This window comes from Rhinolophus sinicus, linkage group LG07 (genome assembly GCF_036562045.2).
Source record: "Rhinolophus sinicus isolate RSC01 linkage group LG07, ASM3656204v1, whole genome shotgun sequence".
In the NCBI taxonomy this organism is placed as follows: domain Eukaryota; kingdom Metazoa; phylum Chordata; class Mammalia; order Chiroptera; family Rhinolophidae; genus Rhinolophus; species Rhinolophus sinicus.
Window position 1 is genome coordinate 34,183,719 of NC_133757.1, and position 21,447 is coordinate 34,205,165.

Below are 21,447 nucleotides of genomic sequence, written 5' to 3' on the forward strand. Positions count from 1 at the left end.
TAATTTGAATGTGTAAGGATTAAGGATGGGCCATCAAGAGGATGTAGATTACTTTGAGCCAGTGAAAAGGAAAGACATCACAGACAGACATGAAGGTTATCATTATGTATTTAAAAAAAAAAAAAGAATATCATCCAAGCAGTAGTAACAGGTATTTTTCAGCTGAATTATGAACTGTTTATGGTGACTGTTTTCCCCTCACCTTTATTCTATTGTTGATACCCTAGTTTGAATTATGATAACTGATCACACAGTAACTGAAGAATACATTTGGAACAATTCTGAAGCTTTCTTATTGAAAATGTTATCTTGTAGATTCATAGCTAGAAATGAAAAATGATACTTCTTTAGCTGCTTAATTGAACACCTTTAGGCCTGTGGCCCACTTAGTGATGCATGTTATGGCTGACAGTGGCTAGAAAGAGAGGCATGCAGTCATTGCAATGCTTCAAGACTTCTATGATTGCAAAGTATTTATTTAATAAGAACATCTCTCATTACTGTTGCAAATGTCATTTACTCACTTTTGCTATTGATGTCGTCCTCTACTTTTATTTGGATTCAAGGAAATAGAAATGTTTTTAATTTGATTGGAATATCAATGACATATTAAGATTCAAATGAGCCGATATCATTCTGTGAGCAAAGGTGTTGTTGTTAGAATGGATTTTCCAAAAATTGCTTGGTTGATTTAGCAAACTGAGTACTCCCACGTGTAAGAAAACCCCAGATATATAGGACAATGTATGCAACTTTGTATTTCCATAAGTAGGTCAGTGACTAGAACATAATTGGTACGCAGTAAAAACCACAAAGATGGATGGCAAGATAAATGAGTAGATGGTAATGCAACAATAATTTCTCCTACTTATAGTTGATCCAAAAACCATTGCTTTCAACATGTTTGCTTATTTCAATTCAGTTAGCAATGATTTCGCTGAGATCCCTATTTTACTTGATTTTTAAAAGTTGAAGTTGACTTTTAAATACTGGTTGATCTAATCAAGTGCTTATTTTTGTAGCTAAAAATATAGGAACTGGTCATTATGAATTATAAAGAAATAGTCTTCTATGTCTCTAGATATCTTTTTCTCGAGGGGAAAAATAGAAATAAATGATAACCTTTCAAACTATAATATTTCATACTATATTCCTTTTGTCCTTTGTAAACAATGAACATATGCACAGAAAATCATGTGACAGAAAAATATGGTACAAGACTCAATTTTATTATGGTTTCAGGCACTCATCATTAAACATACGTGAAAAATATGCCATGTGCCAGTTACTATGCTAGACCTTGAGGACACATAAATAGAAGGGACTGTTTCTCACCTCCCTTTACTTGTGTACAACTATTATATTATATGACCGAATTATAAAAAGTGCAATAGATGAATGAGCAAAACACAAGAGAAGCAAATAAAGATGACCATACAGTCTTACTGGGTGATTAAGGAAAAGTTTAGACATGTAAATATTTTAATTGATTCTAAAAAGGTAGAAGGCTGAAAATGGGGAAAGAAAATTCCAGATAAAGGAATAGCAAGTTCAAAGATACAGACACAGGGTTCTTTGGGGTTAGTGAGTAATGTATGGGGGCAGTAAGTATGGAGTTGTTGGGTGGAGGGTTGGGAGCAACACCAGAACAATTGAGTTGAGTCTGGCTTCTGAAAGACTTTGTAGACTCTAGCAGGAAGTTTGGTTTTTAATCTATGGAACATAAGCAACTGTCAAATGTTTCTGAGTAGCAGAATTAGGTTTAGCTTTCAAATGATGAATTTTAACAGGTAGAACTTATTGCAACAGAAGAGGTAAGCAGTGATGGAAACAATCAGAAAAACTGCAGTGACGATGGGAATTAAATTGAAGAGAGGATGAATATGAGAGAGGTTCTGGAACCAGGTCTGGCAAGATATGGGATGGCCAGATTTTAATTTGAGAAGTGAAGGAGCAGAAAGAATAAAACACTGTGCAGATGTTTCCAGCTTGAGGAAAAGAGCAGATGCCATAGCTGTGTCCAGAAACTCTAAAGGAATCCACCAAAGTCCAATTTCCTGTTCTATGCATTTCACATAAAGCCATCTCATCTCATAGTTTACTTCTGTCTTTAACTTATGATGAAGATGGCCATCGCAGAGAAAAAAATATGTATTCCTTCCATTCAATTACAGGTCAACCCTAAATCTGTTTAGAAAGTTACTTTTTGATATGCTCCTCTGTCTCTCTAGGGAAAGCACTGGTCTAAACTATAGAAATAGTAGAGAGGGTTATTCGATTAATTATGAATTCTTCTACATTTCAAAGAAAAGTTGAAAATATGTCCAATTTAAAATTAATCCATTAGTTGGTTGTTTTTCTTTAGTTTTACATCCTTAAAAATTCTGTGAATTTAAATACAGAGAAATATTATTATTAATATTTTTGTGATAAGCTGCGTGGTGGGTTCATTTTGCTGGGTTCACATAATTTATACTTTATTTTTCATTAAGTGAAGTAAATTATGAAATTAAAACAGAATAAGTTCAAGATTAGTAAGGAATCATTTCATTCAATTTGACAAATTACACAATTTGACAAGGTGTCTGTCATCAATATTGTAGGAAAACCTGAAACAATACCATTATTTAAGAGAATAAAATTAATCATTTTTCTTTCTGTTGTTTGGCCCATCAATTCATGAATTAATTTGCAGAGCCAGATTTTCAAAATAAAAACAAATTTTTTTAGGAAAGTAGTATCTGTGTTCTTTCAGAAGAATCTCTTTCCTTAAGTTACTGTCCTAGCGTTAACATTTGATGTCTTGCTACCCAACTGAAGTACTCAAGAACATAATAAAATGATTAGCCTTTTAGAAATAATTACACTGTTGTTCACCTATTCCATTGTCAACCACTGAGATACCCTCTTTGAAATTGAGTCTCGGTTCAAAAAGTTTTCACAATTGGGTCTTTGTTCAAAAATGCAATGATATATAGATGATGTATTAATGTTACAGAATTGCACACTTGAAACCTATGTAATTTTACTAACCATTGTCACCCCGATAAACTTTAATTTAAAAAAAGTTAGATGATGATTGGAACCACGTAAACCGATTTTAATCCTAACTCTGTATGTACTTCAACTTTCTGAACATTAATTCTCTGGTTTTTAAAATAAAGAAAATAGTGTAATGTAAATATTGTCTTCTTTTGCAACAATGTGAGTGACATTTAATAAGGCCAGTGCTAAGTATGGATTTTTTCATTTTGTAAGAATACATCAACCTGCTTTCTGATCTGTGGACTTTTAAAGATGTCCATGATTGGAAATAGAATAGATGCCCATGATTGGCTCCAGATTTTATCAGCCACTTTATCCACAAATGTTCTGCTATGCAAGTCAGTCGCTGCTTCTGATTATAAATCTTCTTTTCATTATTACCTTAAAAAAATCATGAAACTCACATTTATAACAACTTGAATCATTATTTGGGCACAATTAATTTGTATTGTGTGAGGATATAGATGGGTGGAGCAACTAACATTTTAAGTGACAGAAAAACATAAATAAGCATTATACAATAATGCAAGTTTATTTTTAACAGATAAAAACCGAAATTACAAAATACTTGATTTGCAGCATGAAATGATTGGGTTATCTGGCAATTAAGTCATTTTACACTGCCTTGCCCAATAAAACTGATTAATATTAAAATTTTTGAAGATCTATGTTGTGCTAAATTGGCATTTTGCTAATTGTATCTGATTATATTTTCTTGCCTAATCATATGAATCCTGATTTAAAGACCATATGATCAAAAAACTATTATTCAACCATGGAAGAAATTTTATATAAGACACACATATTGTGCTATTTTTTTTCTCTTTTATAAGCCAGGATTTTCTTTCATACCTAATAATGTTTTCAGTCATTTTAAAAACGTTTATGCCCAGGATATGAAAAGAAATGAAATTAGCAAATTAATTTTGTGATTTTTGGAATGTTTCATTTCACAGTTTTTCTTTCTCTTCTTCCCTTTCTCCATTTCTTCCTCTCTCCCTTCCTTCCTTTCTTAAAAAATACATAGATAAATAAACAAATAAATAAATAAAATAAAATAGTTCAGTGTGTCAATGCCTGCTCTGCAGAAGACATTACATTAACTTCTAGTTTAAGGAGACTAATAAAGTATAAGAGCTATTGACCTTGACCTCAAGGAATTTCTGTTTTGGTAGAAGAGAAATAAAAATTATCAGTTAATTAATATAGGTAGAGAGAGCTAGAGATACTTATGAGTTAGTGTGTGTGTGTGTGTGTGTGTGTGTGTGTGTGTGTGTGTGTGTGATAATACCAGAGAGAGCAATGTCCTGAGAAACTGTGATTCTAACAACACAACATTTAATATTAAAAAATGAAAGCAAATAACCTTTAAGTGAGGTTAAATAACCAACAGTTTTAGAAGACAGAGAAATGAATAGAAATTAAGAAGTTGACAAACCAAGTTGTTAAGATTTTATTTACCGTGTAATAGCAAGACTCTCTTCTATATTGAGGAAGTGTGATGACATCCATTTCTTGTATTCTGTCCCTCAAACCCTATCTCCTGCTTATTCTGACAATCATTGGCAGGGCACAATCTCTGCTGCTTAAATGTGGGTATCACTAGAAATCAAATCTATCTTTGGCTTCTTCCCCTACTACAAGCCCAGCACTCTTAAGTGACCATTTGATGGTTTTTGATACATATGAAAAACTATAAGCTAACTTACTAAAGAATAGATGACACTGACTGGGAATTAAATGGAAATGACGTCTTTTTAAGATTCTGTAGTAGTTTGAAGGGCTACAGTGAGTGAATTCTTGTGACAGAAGTTTGATATAAATGAGTGGCCTTTTCTCTATTTCATTATGCCTAACTTACTCAATAGCTGTTTTATGGACGGATCACCTTTTATTCTTCCTCAAAGAAGCACTGCAGTGGAATAATGTACTATAAATGGTACTTACCCTCAAAGTGAAATATCTGATACTTCAGTGCTATTCTGGAAAAATACTTCATATCATAAATCTACCCACATAGCAGATGCAATTGTTGCTTAGTTATTTCATCACGGACAGAGTTTATGGTCCCTTGGCAGGCTCTTTAGAAGCTATTGTTAAATACAATTCACTAGAACTCTGGTGAAAATTCATTTCTATTATCAGCAAAAATAATATCTAATAACTAAATACAGTAAAGGATAATTATATACTAATATGCTGTAAGAGCTGTATATCAATAATATTTATAATATACCTATTTATGCATTTTATTTTTCAAAATTGAAAGAAAGCCTATTCTTTTGCTGCAGAAAATAAGCCAAACATTCCTTGTGAACGTCTATGAAAATATTTATTTTTTTTTAACTAACAAATGCACTTTTAATTGAGCTACAGACAAAAACTACTCAGCAAGGTCAGTAACCATTTCAGTCCCTAATCTGTTAGAGCTGTATCCTGGACAGTGTTGAGGAAGAGGGTTAACTGGTTATTTTCATTGTTGTATTTCATTCACAGTTTTAGAAAAACCAGGCATGACATCAATTTAGATGAAATTTGGCGGCCTAATCTAGTCCCCATATTCCGCATTTTTTCTTTAGTTTTTCTAGTTTGTTGACATAAGCTTTCATGGCATCTTAGCTGGAAGTCCCTTTCGGCTCATTCCAGGCATCCCACTTGGCCTTGCCTTTGAAGTCCAGTATCCCAGGCCATTCCGTATTTATGTCACCCACAGTCACTTGTTTGTAGCAGCTGTAGATGAACAGCATCTCATCGTCTGAGGGCTTGATCTTGAGGTGCTTAACTTCCTCAACAGCTTTGTCAAAATCAGCCTGAGACATGCAGGGAGAGTTGGTGGCAAGGATTCCAGGAGCTGGAGACAAGCAGGAAACAGTAGACTCACATGGGCAGCCTACTTTTCAAATATATTATGCAGTGTATGGTTCCTTTTTAAAAATGACCCCGGAGTAGATTAGTATTTTACAAGAAGAAAGTATTTTAAAACGATATGTGTAGCCTTTATTCTGTTATTTAGAATTGAGGATGCTTTATTCCTGCCAACTTGGAATTTTTAAGTTGGATGTTGTAATAGTGTAAAACATGATTTCTCAAGATTATATGGCTAATATAGATAGTGGCAAAATTCTTCACTGAGGAAAAGAAAAGAGAAGCATTTCAGCATTACAAGCCATGTTTTTGGAGCTCAAATTTTCTTTTATTTTTAAGGACTCCAGGACTATAAGCACTCTTACTAAGCATCCTAGCTGTCCCTCTGAGTATTGATCTAATTCATCTAGGCTTCCTGTCCGTGTGATATTTATATTTCTGTGCTCCTCAAATGTATTAAGCTTTACTTGTCTTTTCTGTATATCTCCAAAGTACTATTTTCTGTGTACTAAATCTTTCAAAGACTGCAGGCTCTGGCATCATCTGTCTTTTCCTAAGCACCAACTATTTTGAGCTCAATATTTTGTTCACAGTGCAGAGGTCCTGTTGATTTCCCCAAGATGAAAACATTACTGAGTGATTTGCAGAGACCTGAAGACAAAAGCTGGCCCTGAAGTTGCTTGAGATTATTCATGGGAGAATTGTTCAGCTGTCTCTTTGTTTCTTCCTAGAGCCATTGAATGCCTCTTAAATCACTCACAGAAAATTTAGGTCAACACGTTGCCTGAGGTCATTTAAATTTCAAATCTGCTGCCATTTTCCTGCGTGCAGCTATTGGGAGAGTAGAGCCTGGTGCCTACAGTCAGTGAACTGGTGCCCAGAATCTGGCACAGGAAACTCCAACTCAGAGTCAAATTTATTTATGCTGTGCTGAGGGAAGCATGTCAGGAAGGTTAATGAGTCTAAACTGGCATTCTGTCTTCTGACTCAGGGCTGAATTGGGAACTACACACAGTGATAGGATGAGTCTTTGCCAAAGTGTGTACCACTTGTTATAGTTTAGGAGTGAGGTGCATTTTTTTGCAAGCATAGAAGGTATTAGTCTGGTTCCATAGAAATGATTTCTGAGCAAGTCCTAGATTTCCTTATGTGTTTAAACAAGTCAAGTGACAGAGTAGAATACCCAGTGTTTCTACGTCTCCATGGCCAGCCTGGAGCCCAGACACATATATGATCCCTGGATACAACCAAAAGTTACAATTGGATGAATTCTGCTGTGTGCATATGGACAGCTGGCATTCCAATTTCTTCTATTACAGTTGGCCCTGAAGATAGAAAAACAGGATACCATTTTATTTTTATTTTTTAAATTATGTTGGGCTATAGAAACAAGTACATGTAGCACCCAGATTTTGGTTTCTCAACACTGTTCTCCAATTAAAGGAACCAGGGCTCATTGGAGAAATGATTGATTCAGAGGTGGTGCAGAGAAAGTACAAGAGAAGCTTGAAATCTCTCCTACCACCAGAAAGTAAAGAAATGCTTTAAAATTGGCAGTTGAAATTTTATGAAAGATCATAGAAACCAACTTGAAAGAGCTGCCAAGGACCAAATCTTGGGCAATCTGAGTGACAAAATAAATAATAATAATGAATTATAGCCTATAACATCAAATAAATATGAGTCTCTATACTGATGTAAATATGTAATTGAATAAACAAATAGGACTAAAGGAACATCTCTTTCTTATAATAAAATTCCACTTAATAAATGTAAAAGGAATGGTGGAATTAAAAAAAAAAAGGTAACTAAATTTTGTCAAACCACAGTAGTAGTTGTTACTGTTAGAGTCAGTAATAGACACTAAAATTATTGGTCAAAATTATGGTAAAAAAAAGATATTTGTGTAGTTTCAAACTATCTGCCCACCAGAAGATACTTATTAATTAGTAACTGTACAATGGGAAAACTTGGCAGATATTTCCCTAACTAAATTAACAAATTAACATCATCATTAGTAAAACATATCGCTATCATACAACTCCTGATATGATGTACTGAGAAAGGCACATTATTTCTGTTATAGTCTTGCCAAAAAATGTGTGACGTAGATCAAAAGAAGGGAAAACATTAGACAAAACTAAATTGGGAGACAGGCTACAAAATAATCACTTCTCTTTAAAAAATGTTAATTCGTGGACAACTAAAATAATATATAGACAATGGGCTAGATTTAGGGGAAGTGTCCAAGATCAAGTTTCTTAACCTTTTAGACCTCCATTTTTTTAAAGTACAATACAGAGATATCTATCTTACAGTGATGTGGTGAGAATTAAACATGATAATGTATGTAAAGGACCAAGTTAGTACTCAGTTCATAGCAAGACTTGAGGAAACTATTAGGCTCATTATTTTTTAACTGGTGTGGGTCATTACAGATCCATCCACAACTAAGATTTTTGTTTGTTTGTTTGTTTGTTTTTTCATATTACAAGGAACTGTGTGCTTCAGCATAACTTCAAAAATACTTGCAATGTCTGTCTCCTCAACTGATTCTAACCTATTATTGTATACCTATTATTGTGTACCTCAATTCAGAAAGTACTATGATCTATAAGATCAATTAGTTGTGTCTATTTTGTCTTGTTTTGTTCCAAAAATAATTGAAGGTAGCTTTAGAATGAGGTGCTTACATATACATCATGTCACTTATCCTCAAAATAATATTGTTTCTCAGAAGGTATTATTTTCATGGTTTACCTGAAAAAATATATTTACTTAATTTGACCTATCTACAATAATTCACCATCTCAATTTTTTAAAAATAAAACTGGAATTGTGTTCTGCATATTCTTTTTTTCACTGAAATTAAACACCTAAATATATTCCATCATATGGATTTAATAACAAATTTCAAGGGTGAAATAACAATTAATTAGCACTGTTAAATTCACACTTTGAAATTGCTAACTAACAGCAGAATCTAATTTGACTATTTTTAACTTATTAAGTTGGGAACTCAGCTCATTGATCCAGGGATTACATAATTTATTTTCCAAATATATTTTGTTTTTTTCCAATTATTTTTATTATTTATATATTAGATTGTGGTGAGAGAATATGGTGGTTAAGATTTATTTTTATCATTCATTGAAACTTGGTTTGCAGCCTAGAAGATGTTTTTTTCATAAATGTTGTGAGTGTGCTTTAAAAGAATACATATTCTCCAATTTCTGGGCAATGTTCTATCTATGGCTATTCAAGCTTATTAATTGTGTTGTTTAAATTTTCATATGTTTATATGTTTTCCTTACTTGATCGATTAATTTTAGAGACAAGAGTGATTCAAAAGTCTGTTATTATTTACACATAATTCTGCATGTAATTCTTGATTTTTGCTTTGTATATTTTAAGGATATATTATTTGATGTGAACAAATTTAGAATTGCTTACTGTATCTTATTTGTTCATTGTGTCTTTATCATTATGATACTGATCATTATCATGATTATTATCATCATCTCTTTTACTGACTTTTTTTTTTTGCATTCAAGCCTATATTTTGATATTAACAAATCTACGAGTATGTGTTTGATTATTTGTTTGACATACATTTTACATCCTTTTATTTTCAACCATAATGTGTCTTTGTGCTGTAGGTATGCTACTTGAAGTAACATATGATAGGTATATTTTTAAATTCAATATGATGACCTGTCCTCTAACTAGTATATTTGATACAGTTATATTTGCTGTGATTACCAATGTATTTAGAAGTATTTCTACAGTATTATTTTCAACTTCATATTGGTCCTGCTTTTTCTCTGGTTATCTTTATTTCATACCTGTTTTTATCCTTTATATTCAATTACTTCTCTCTACTATTTTATCCCTTATAATTCTATTTGTATTCTTTTAATAATTAACATTAAAATGCAATATGCATTTTAAAATCAGTAAGTTTGACTTAATCAGTATTTCTGTCCAACTCGTGAATAATACTGAATAATTTAAACTCTGATCACCTCCTTCAATGTTTTGCTTTTTATTATTTTTTACTCCCAAGTTAGGTAGTGTTACTTTTGTTGTTCTATATAGTCAATGTTTGCTTAGATTTCCTACATGTTTACCTGTTTATTTGTTTATTATTCTCTTTTGTATCTCAGAAATCTTTATGAGATAATTTACCGTCTTCCTGAAGTATATTTTTAGAAGTTTAATCAGTAGGAGTCTGCTTATGTTAAATTCTGCCTGCTAATCTACAAATGTATTATTTTTGTTTCATCCATAAGTGAGGAAGCCAGGTACACAATTCTAAGTCAATAGCTATTATAATTTAACACATAAAGGATGATAGGGTCATCTGGCTTCCCCAGTTTCTGTTAGGATGGCAATCTCATCGGAGTTCCTTTTTGGTGGTTATATTAGTTTTCTAGGGCTGTCATAACAAATCAGCGCAAACTGGGTGGCTTAAAATAACAGAAATATGTTCTCTCACAGTTCTGGAGGCTGGAATCCCAAGATCAAGGTGTTGGCAGAGCTATGCTCCCCCTGAAGACTCTAGGAAAGGATCTATTCCTTGCCTCTCTCCTAGTTTCTGGTGGTTGCCAGTAATCTTTGGTGTTCCCTTGACTTGTAGATGCATCACTCTGATTTTTGCCTCCCTCTTCACAGGGCCATATGCTGTTTGTGTATTTCTGTCTCTGTCTCTTCTCCTCATTTATAAGGACTCCAGTAAAATTGAATTTAAGGCCTGCCATATTTCAGTATGACATCATCTTAATGAATTATAACCGCAAAGATCGTATTTCCAAATAAAGTGACATTCTGAGGTTCCAGGAAGGACATCAAGTGTTTAGGGGAAGGGGGTAGGCACTATTCAAGCCAGTATAGTGTTGTAACGTTTTTCTATGGCTGTTTTAAAGTTGTTTTTCTTAGATTTTCTATGGTTTCACTATGATACGTATTTTTACGTATGGATTTTCTTACATTGATCTTATTTCAAAAAATTTCATTATCCCTGGATCACCAATTCTGGAAATTCTTAGCCTTTAGCAATTTGAGTAGTTTCTCTCTTTAGTCAATCTCTCAATGTTCTCTTCTTGGAACACCAATTTAATGCATTTTAGATCTTCTCACTTTTATCTCCCATGTTTCCTAAATTCTCTCTCATGTTTAATTTGCTTTTTAAATCATCCATTCAGTTTATAATTTTGATTATTATACTTTTTATTTCTAGAATTTATTTGTGATATTTATTCAAATCTGTTCATATCTATCAATAGATAGATAGATAGATAGATAGATAGATAGATAGATAGATATAGATATAGATATAGATATAGATATAGATAGAGAGCTAGATCTTGTTTTTTCACCAGGTTTTGAGATACATTTTTAAAATTTCTATAAACAATGTGACCATTGTTATTTTATAATCCATGTCTTAAAAGATCAATGAAGTCCTTGGTACCTAATTATGTTATTTGATTTTTCTAACTCTTCCCTCATGCTAGATCACATTTGGTTGAACTTAAATCTGTGGAATCACAATTGACTTAGATTTCACATGCCTTCCTGAAGAGAGAATTTATGTTTGTATAACCCAGGCCACTACTAACCTGAGATACCTTGCCTTTAGGTTTTCTTAATCACACAGGTAGTAAAAATTAAAATGACCAAACAATTGGAGGACAGTGCTTAGTTACAGATTCTTAAGGGAATTTTTCTCCTTTTTTCAGTCCATATCCTGAGTCAAGACCTAATCAGTTACTTTGTTGATGCCCATCACAAGCTGGTGGAATTTCTCACCCCACCTTTACACTGAGGAGTAAACTTTCGTAGGTGCAGGATTTATGGAAGGATTCCAGTTGCAACTTCCATCTAGCACAGATCCAAAGCTTTGTCTCTCATTTACCATGTGGCCATTAAAGCCCGAGACTTGTATTGGTTCTGTATTGCAGAAAGCATGAGCAACCTTAAGGCCATTTCATGTTTACCACTCTAATTTTATTTATTTCTTTGTTTAATAAACATGTATTAAGAACTTGCCAGGTGACTGGCACTAAACAAAGCAGAGTCCCTACTCCACTTTGGTCACATCTTGTTGATATACCACTTAGTTCTTATTGTTGGAATACCAACAAATAAAAAACTAAATATGAAAAGTGATAACAAGTACCACAAAGAAAAATAAAGCAAAGCGAAGAAGATAAAGAGTAATGATATTTTACAAACAGTGGTTAGGAAAGGCCGATATAATAAAATGACTTTTGATTAATGACCAATGAAAGTAAAGTAAGGGAGTTCTCAGGTGGATGTCAAGGTGAATGACCACAAGTACAAATTCGTGATATGAGGGCTATTTAAAGAGCAAAGAGGAAATTGATTGGTGATAAAATCAGAAAAATGGAAGTGTGGGTGGGGGTTTCAGGCGTTTCAGGAAAGGGAAGCTCATGAAGGATTTTATAGGCCACTATTAAGTAGATTTATTTTATACTGAATAATATTGGAAACTACTGGTGTAGAATCTGAAGAATAGCATAATTTTACTTACAGTTCTGTTCTTGATCCCTGTCAATTTCTTTTCTCATCTATCTTGTGATCTCACTGTGTATTTGAAGGATTTTCATTTTTCGTTTTATGCACATGTGGATGTAGTATTTTTTAGTATATATGGTCCATTAGAAATAGAAATCCACATATATTTATCCAATTGCTTATCACTTTTATTTATATTATAGTGATCAAAATTTGAGAATAGATGTTTGTAATATATGAAGTCTAATGATTTATTTTAATATATTTTAGCCATAAGCAACTATTTATAACATCCCTGTGATATGCTGCTTTTTATAATCTGGACTGTTCTATTGACCCTTTAGTGATTTAAGAGTTAACTAGGATATAGAGAGACATATTGGAGAATACCAGGAGATTGTTTTCTTTTCCTATTTAGTTCAATTAGCTATTTCATGTGTTCCCTTCATTATATTATACAATGCTAAAATTTAAACAGCCTATCTTAAAAATGAGAGGAAAGTTTTTGACAGATGTTTGGCACCTGACTAAGGGTCCATCAGGATGTATAAACCAGTTACACCTACGTCTTTTAACTTTGAAACTTGGTGATACTTTCTGAGAAATTTGGTAATTTTTACTGCCTTTAATTATGCTGTATGGTAAATGACAAGCTGTCTTTTCAATAAGGAATAACTTTTCATCTCAACACTACTTAGAAATATAATCTTCTTGAAGACATTTTAAAAGATGGTTAAGGATAAAAATGTACATTGCAATTTAATTAAATGTACTACCACCAATATAAGTAATTAAATCAAAGTGACAGTGTGGATGAACCAGTTACATTCTAGCTAAAATATAATTATCTTAGTTGGTCAATAATAATTCTGTCACACTTGGCTTCTCTACTTGGAAGCTGGCAAATATTTTTTCCATGTCAATTCCAAGATCCATCTTGATGCATAAGTGGTAGCATGTGAATGAAAAAGGTGGTGAGGAGGTTTTAGAGTTAAAAACAAAACAAAACAAAACAAAAATCCAGGATATTTAACCCAGAGTTGTCTTCAAATTGATTCCAATTTGCATTTGTTCCTGTGCGCATGCACACGTTTGTGCTCACACAGAGCAAATGTTTTAAATGTCTGAAAATGGAGACTGGTATATTTCTACTCTGAGAGGAACACAAAGCAGTTTTCATTGAGGAAACTTTTTTACAAGAAATTCTGCTCACTTTATAGCTGTAATCGTTCAGACATAGCGGGGGCATCAATCTTACTGTTAGATAGCATGTGAATCCTAACACTGCCCCAGAAACCATAAAAGTGGTTTCAAAGGTCACTGTTCTATTGAGTCCACTGTGTTCTAAACTATTTGGGAGCTGATGGAAAACACTTGTGATTTGATTCACTAGGATACTTACAGTGGCACCGCAGAAATGGGTGAAATGTGAGTTAGGGACTCGTGCCTCGTTGACCTTGTTGAGAAAGACTGATTTCTGAAAAAACAAACAAACAAACAAACAAAACAAAACAAATAAAATGAAGTAAAATTGCAATTTTATTCAGGGCAAAACATAATCTACCAAGGAAACTATGTAAACACTGTCAAGTCCCCAAAAGACAAGAAAAAGGTATCTTCCAGTGTATCTGACACACTGAGCTGTCCCTCTGCATGCCACAGCCTCGAAGCCAGGACATTAGCAGTGAGCTACTCAAAAGCATTTATTAATACTGACTTGAGATCAAAGGATGACCACCGGGACGATACTAGATACTTAGCAAATCCTAGTCAAACGTTGTCTGATCTGCTACTCTATTGATCTGCAGCTCTCTCCTTCTGTGTCCTGTATATAGGTATTTAAAGTTTGTTAATTTGGATTATTAAAGATACACTGAGGCATATTAAAATTTTAAGAGTTTATTTGAGCAAAAATCAATTTAAATAGGGCAACATCCCACCTAGCAGGTAGAAAGGAGCTCTCAGGAACTACATAAAATGAAAGACTTTTATGGTCAGAAGGGATCAGGACAAGAAAGTTACACAAGGCCAAAAAAAAAAAAGAAAAGCAGGTTTGTTATTGCAAGGTTACTTTAGGGTATGGCAGGAGTCTTCCAGGCAGGTATCCTAAGGAGTGCTGATCAGACGATTCCTGATTGACTAGTTTCAGATTCCATTTCTGGGAAAGCCAAAACTGTAATGAAGTCTAGGTTTAGTGATGTGGTTTAGCATAAGTGATTCTATTTTAGGCCTATTGTCTTTTTCTCATCAAGATACATTAAATGTTAAAACATGTTTTTCCTGAGGACCCATTTAATATTCCTAAAGATTTTGAGGTTCTATAGTTGTTTGACAAGTTTTCCAGAGAAATCCATTTCTTTTTTCTTTTGTAACAATGCAAGGCAATAAACCATACCTATCTTCTTTGTCTTCTCTGAAATCTTCCCAGTCAAACCGTGTTTGGCTCCAGTCATTTCAACATCCTTTTATCATTTCAGAAAGTGTCATGGACTTTATGGAAGAATGTGGGACCAGATGGTTATAAGTTACTCTTTTCAACAGAGTAGTAAGTAGGCACATGTGGCTATTTGTATTTATATTTAAATTAGTTAAGTTATCTTAAATTAAAAATTCATTTCCTCAGCTTCACTAGCCACATTTCAAGTGCTCGATAGCCTGTGTGGCTAGTGGATATCATGTCATCACAGAAGAACATTTCTATGATTGCAGAAAGTTCTGTTGGAAAGCATTGGTTCAGACCAAACTGTGAGGGAGAAATACACTTTCCTCTACCCTCAAGGTCCTCTTGGCTGATCTGATAATCAAATAGACATGAGACAAATTAGCAAGAGAAAATAACCAAATTTAATACATACATATGTGTGGGAACCCTGCATACATAAGAGAGTCAGAGATCCCCTATTCATGAGAGGTTCAGAGATAGAAAAGGAACATGGGTATATAAGACAACATGAACTAGGGATTAAGTAAGGTGCTAAGGCACCATACTTAAAGGGTCTTTAAGTAAGGGTCATTGCAAGATGATAAAAAGAGCCGATACTTAGTAAATAGAAGTTTGTCCTGCCCTATAGGTAGGTCAGAAGATATACTCTCTGATAATCTCTTATTATGGGCAAGGCCCCTAATTCAAATTCTTCTAGGTAGTTAAGGGAGGGTCAGAAGTTTCTCTTGAGCCTGTGGCAAAATTTGCTTTTAGCTCAAAATAATCTGCACACCACAAAGGCATATCTCAGGGTGGCTCATTCTGAACCCCCACAAAACCAAACAACCCTTTGCTAAAATTTATGAGCATTGTAAAACCTCATATAAACCATTATATGTTACTCTAAGTTTCAAAAAGTTACTAACGAACACAAAGAAAAAAACAACTATGTCTATTCAACATTGCCCCCAACCCCCACCCCACTGTTTACTGGAGCAAAGAACAGTCAAAAAGCAGTCAGGAGAGGCAAAGGAAAAGAGGAAACTATCAACAGACTCTTATTCTGAAGAGGATTCTACCAACATTTCCCGTTTTTAAGTGTGTTATCGGATAAAACAAAAGATTGCTAAATTTAAAAATGTTTAAATACTGAAGTTGTTGGGTTGCCTAACACTGTTGTGCTATTCTTTATGGTCACAAATGAGCCAGAAACTGTTTGCTGAGATTTATGTGACAATGTCTGTTTTAAAGTAATAGCAGGTGTCTCATTAATCTACGTTTTCTAGTCTCTTCTTATCTCCTGGCATTGATGCAGAGCTAATGTAATTAAATAATCATTCTGAAATAAATGAGCTTCAAGGCAATTTTAAACTTTTTATTAGACATGTTTAAAAAGTACACAAATCAGATATGTACAGCTCAATTAAATATTACCAAGTGAACACACCTATGTAAATCCCACCATTGTAAGCCCTCAAAGCCCATAACGTGCCCCCTCCCAATATTTATCTATCCCTTTCTTCTTAGAAGTAGCCACTAATTTGACTGCTTACACCATAGACAGCATTGCCCTATTTTTGGCATGGAATCATACAGTATGAGGTTTTTTTCTTCTTTGGCACATTATGTTCCTGACAGCCATATTGTTGCACCTGGTTGTATTTCTTTCATCTCTATTGCTGTCTACTATTCCATTGAATGAATATGCCACAGTGTATTCACCCTACTGTTGATAGACATCTGGGTTGCTGGATGGATTGTTATGAACACTCTTCTACATTTCATTGGCTTGATGAGCATTTGTAGGTATTCCTGTTGGTTATACCTCTCAATGCGTTTTTTTTATTTTTTTATTTTAAAATGGAAATACCTTGGGACAGAATATATTATTCAGTTGCCTCTTCTTTACAAATGTAGTGTATAAATGGTGTTTTTCTTTTTTTGTATTTTGAAAGGTGCATTTTCAGGAACATCTGGTTTGGACTAGGACAAGTCTGCCATAACCGAACTGTGAGAATTTTGCGCCTCAATAAATGCACTCTCCAGTGGCTGTGAGGAAGCAACAATATAGACTTATATGGCAGTAACTGTACTTCTTTCTGTTTCCAATAGTCACACCTTGACAATAATTAGACTGAGCTGCCTGTCCAGAGATAGTACCAGTCACTAGGGCAGAACCTACTTGGGCTGAGAGAGGCACTAGCTTTTAGGGGTAGCCTAGAAAAATGACTTCAGTATTTAAGTGTATATTAAGTACATCTTTAAAAAGCCCTAATTTTCCAATTAGAGAAAGAGGAAATTGGGTAGGATCATAGGTGAGATAGTGACAAAGATTATCCCATATTTCTGTTTGATGGTCAACCTCTCTGATGTGAGATTATTTTTTGTTTTGTTTTGTTTTTGTTTGTTTGTGTGTTCTTTTAATCTTGCAGCATGGGTTCTGAACAAATGTTATGGTCTTCCCTGTGAGTTGAGTCAAGGAGAAAGAAGACAGGATTAAAGATCAAGGAGAGGTGTTTTCACTGTTGACACATTTAGCCATAACAGTTTGATAAGATATTAATTAGAAAATGAAGAGCTGAGTGGATTCATGGAGAAAGAGGTCTTGATTTCTCAGCATGATCTAAGTTTAGCTTAAAAACAATCATTAGCAAATAGAAAGGGCAAAACCTGTGCAGCTAGCTTCACAAGCTGTTCTTGACCTCTGCTGCTCTCTGCAAGGGAAGCCATTGAGAGGGAAGGTACGGGAATACTTCTGACCAAATTAAGTAGATTGTATGTAAATTCCACCTTCTAGCTGAGAAAATAGAAGACATTTTAGGCACTCACACATTTCTAAGGGTCAAGAGCAGCTGGGATTAGGATTTTAGATATAATAAATTAAATCAATAAAAGCAAAAATTCTTAGGACACACCACCACCTATACCACCATCCTAAATCTACTTGAATTTGAATCTCTGGGGATGGGGCCCAGGAATATGTGTTTTTCAGAATCAGGAGATTCTGATACGCAGTCAGGTATGGGAACCTCTCCTCTAAATAGAGCCTGTTTATGTTGGGCTCATCTTTGCTCCAAGTGAAAAGGGGTTAGTTATATAGATTCCATTGTTTTGTAGGAAGAGGTTACATTGCAAAAGAAAGGGGGCTCATGGTTTTCATTTCTGTTTCACATTCACCAGAAAAGAGGCTGCACTATTAGCTAAATGTCTTGTTTGGAGGCAGCTGGTTCAAGCTGCAGACACAAGATCCCTGGAGCACCAGAAAAGACTGATACAGGTGTGTCTGGTATGGTCACGTCTGACAGTGACTAGATGTTTCACACAAACTGCCCAGAGGCCTCCGGGTGAACGTCAGTCAGTCGTTGCCTTGGGATAAAATATACTAATGTTTTTGAGACGATTGTGGTGAATTAGTGATCTAAATATTCTCCTAATTCTTCTGTCTGATTTTTATGATACATTCATTTATTGGTATTTATGAATATTAATAAATATTTATTGAGCATATGGCACTATGCTGAGTATTAGTCTAGATATTGGAAATACAATGGTGAAGATAAGGTTTCTGACATTTAGATCTTATTCCTCCCTCGTGTTCAACAATTGCTTCTTATTTCTACAAGTGTCTGTCTTCTCTTACTGCTATGTATCTGGTGAAAATCTATCTTGTTAAATCATAACTGCGTTTTACATCCAATTCCATGTCAGTAGTCTCTGCCAAAGGACCTGTTTTACAAGCATTGCACCTAAGCAGTAGCCTATTGGTTTTCTCTTTATTTTTTCTTGTCCTTTTTCTTACTGACTAAAGTTGATAAATGTCTCACTCATAAAAAACAAAGCCATTCTCTGTTGGATTTCATGAAAATCTCACTTGTGGATTACTTTGAGCCCCAGAGGTATTTTCCACTGGCATTCCTGTGATATTTTGGTTATATAATTGGTCTTTTTCAGAGTAAGTTTTCTCAAATATTACTCTGAACATTTTTCATTAAAACCCTTGAGTTTTAAAACGCTTGGGTTTCTCCCTAAGTCTTTCAGCACAAAGATCAAACTGTTTAGCTTAGCTCTTGCGGCACTGGGGATGTAGGCCTTGCTTATCTCCTACAACGCCTTCACAGTCCCCTCTTCACAAAACAAAACTCTATAGTTCTCTAAGAGCATCATACTAGTTCATTCCAGTATCTGGGCTCATACAAATCATCTGCCCAGAGTGGCTCCTCACTAACTCCTCTCAATCTTCAAAACTCAGTTCTGTTTCAAGAAAACTCCTCTAATGCCTTATGGATCAAGATGCTTCTTAATTATGCTACTGTATTACTGCAGTGCTATAGTACTCTGTCCTGCCTTCTATTTCGGGAGTTCACCCTTCTAGACTGTCTACCCTCCTTCTGGGCAAAGGTTATGCTCAGAGTACCTGGGACAAAGTAGACACTGAGTAAATGTAAAATCAATGGGGGCAGGTCCTTTTCTGTTGTTCTGAATCCTCATTGCCTGGCACACGCTGTGCATTAGATAAATGCTGACTAAAAGAATAAATGAATAAAATGAGCTAATTTTACTTTGATTTCTTGTCTTCTGGGTACTACATATTGTGTAAAAATCTATCATAAATGAAGTGGGACATTTCTTTAAGTACATGGGCACTAGTGGTTGACTAGCAGTTTTAATGATGTTGTTAATATTTGCAAATTAGTGATGGAAATACCTAATCAGTTGATTTATCTAATGGCTTTGAACCATTACCCAAAATGATATCTAGCCATAAAATAACTTACATCCTCTATGTCTATGCTACCAAATAGGCTAGCTGTTAGCCACATATAGCAACTAATAAATGAATTAATTAATTAAATGTGAGTAAATTTTAAAATTCAGTTCCTTAGTACCATTAGCCACAATTTGTTTTCAATAGCCACATGTAGCTAGTGGCTGCAATATTGAAAACATAGATTTAGAATATTAGATTTAAATTAATTTTATAGTATCAGGTTCATAAACTGGGAATTTACCCATTTTGCTTTTATTTTTGATAAGTAAAAATTTGAGCAGAAATACAGTAGTCATAAGTAAATATTCTATAAAACATGATAAATGGTTTTACATAAATATGCTTAAAGAAACCAAAAAAATTGCTAAATTAATATCAAGTGAGTGTTTAAAAAGATGAAACTCATTAAAAGTTCCTAAATAAAACTCCCATTGCACACACACATAAAAAAATCCGTAACTTTGGATTTCAATGTAATTCAGTATCGTGGTAGTTCCCGTTATGGTAAAATGAACATAATTGCAAAATTTATGTTATTTTAACACTCTTTACTTAAGCTGATTGCATTTCATAAAAGCATTTCCAATAAATGTAATTTCATAGGATAATTTTCTTAAGTCAGACTTAGAAACAGTAGATATGTGTAAAACAGAAAATACTACATAAGGATTAATTAAATCATAATATTTTGGTGCATTTATTCTGAAAGTTTTAATTGATACTATAGCATGGTGTATACACCATCTCTGAAAGCATGAAAAAGGGATTGAGTTGTATGTAAACATTTCATTCATAAAACAAACATTTAAGATACACGTATCTATATATAACATCACAACAAATAGTGCAAATATTTCCTCAAACCTTTTTTAGTGGGTTATTAAAGTTTGTTTTAGATAAAGGGAAAAACATTTTTGAAAATCTGTCTTCTATTGTACTAGATAAAGCTATTGGATATAGAAATATATAAGCTGTAAAAGTTCAAGCTGGATAAAACCCTGATACCATTTCTTTGGTTTGTCTAAAACAAGATATCAGGAGCTTAAAACCTCTTGGGTCAAACAGAGTCAGCTGTGAGAGAGTTTTTCAATATAAGATTGTCTTCACCATTGTAAACTTTGTATTAGATTTCTTCTTGTACAAAATACAGTTTTACCACATAAGGAAATATAAGGAAAGTGGTAAAGAAGAGAGGTGACATTTCTCTTTTACTGCCTAGATCTTATGGTGTTTTTACAGACCACTCTAGTTTAAAACGCCTCCTTCTCTGGTAATTGACTTCTTGGGGGTTTTTTCTTTCCTCTCCTGAAGTGGAGGTCCTCACAGCTGAACTGATTCCTTTCATCCTCTATTTCTTTCTTTCAGAGTGTACAGAGCAAAAAACAGAGCTGGCTCATGTTTTCATGTTGCTCTAATGGCTTCTATATCCACAGTTTTATTTTTGAAGGAATAATATCAATATCTAGCATATACCAAGAGCTGACTGTATGTAGGCATGAGGCAAAGTGCTCCCTCAAACAATCCTCTCAACTACCCTAGGTAGTAGTTAGCTCAGTGTATAGACTTGAAAATGAGGCACAGAAATGGATCACACAGGTAGCACTGCTGGAGCCAGAATTTGAACACAGACAGAGACCAAGCTCTTTATTACAATCCTATATGTCCTCCCTGAAAAAGTACCCTCTAGTACCTTCAGGTTCAACTAATAGCTTCATAGTGTGGAGGAGAACAAAGTTTTCCTTGACTCTCACAGGATTCCTGGCTGGGTCTGACAATTAAACTGACAAAGGCAGATTAACCGGGAAAA

At 34.1% G+C, this 21,447-nt stretch overlaps 1 protein-coding gene and 1 pseudogene across 3 annotated transcripts in view; one reads left to right on the forward strand and one right to left on the reverse strand.

The window, feature by feature from the left end:
• PRKG1 (protein kinase cGMP-dependent 1) overlaps positions 1 to 21,447 on the forward strand; it is a 1,130,349-nt gene that overhangs the window by 630,641 nt on the left and 478,261 nt on the right. The gene's annotated exons all lie outside the window — the stretch shown is intronic.
• Positions 5,589 to 5,864, reverse strand: LOC109450741 (acyl-CoA-binding protein; annotated as a pseudogene).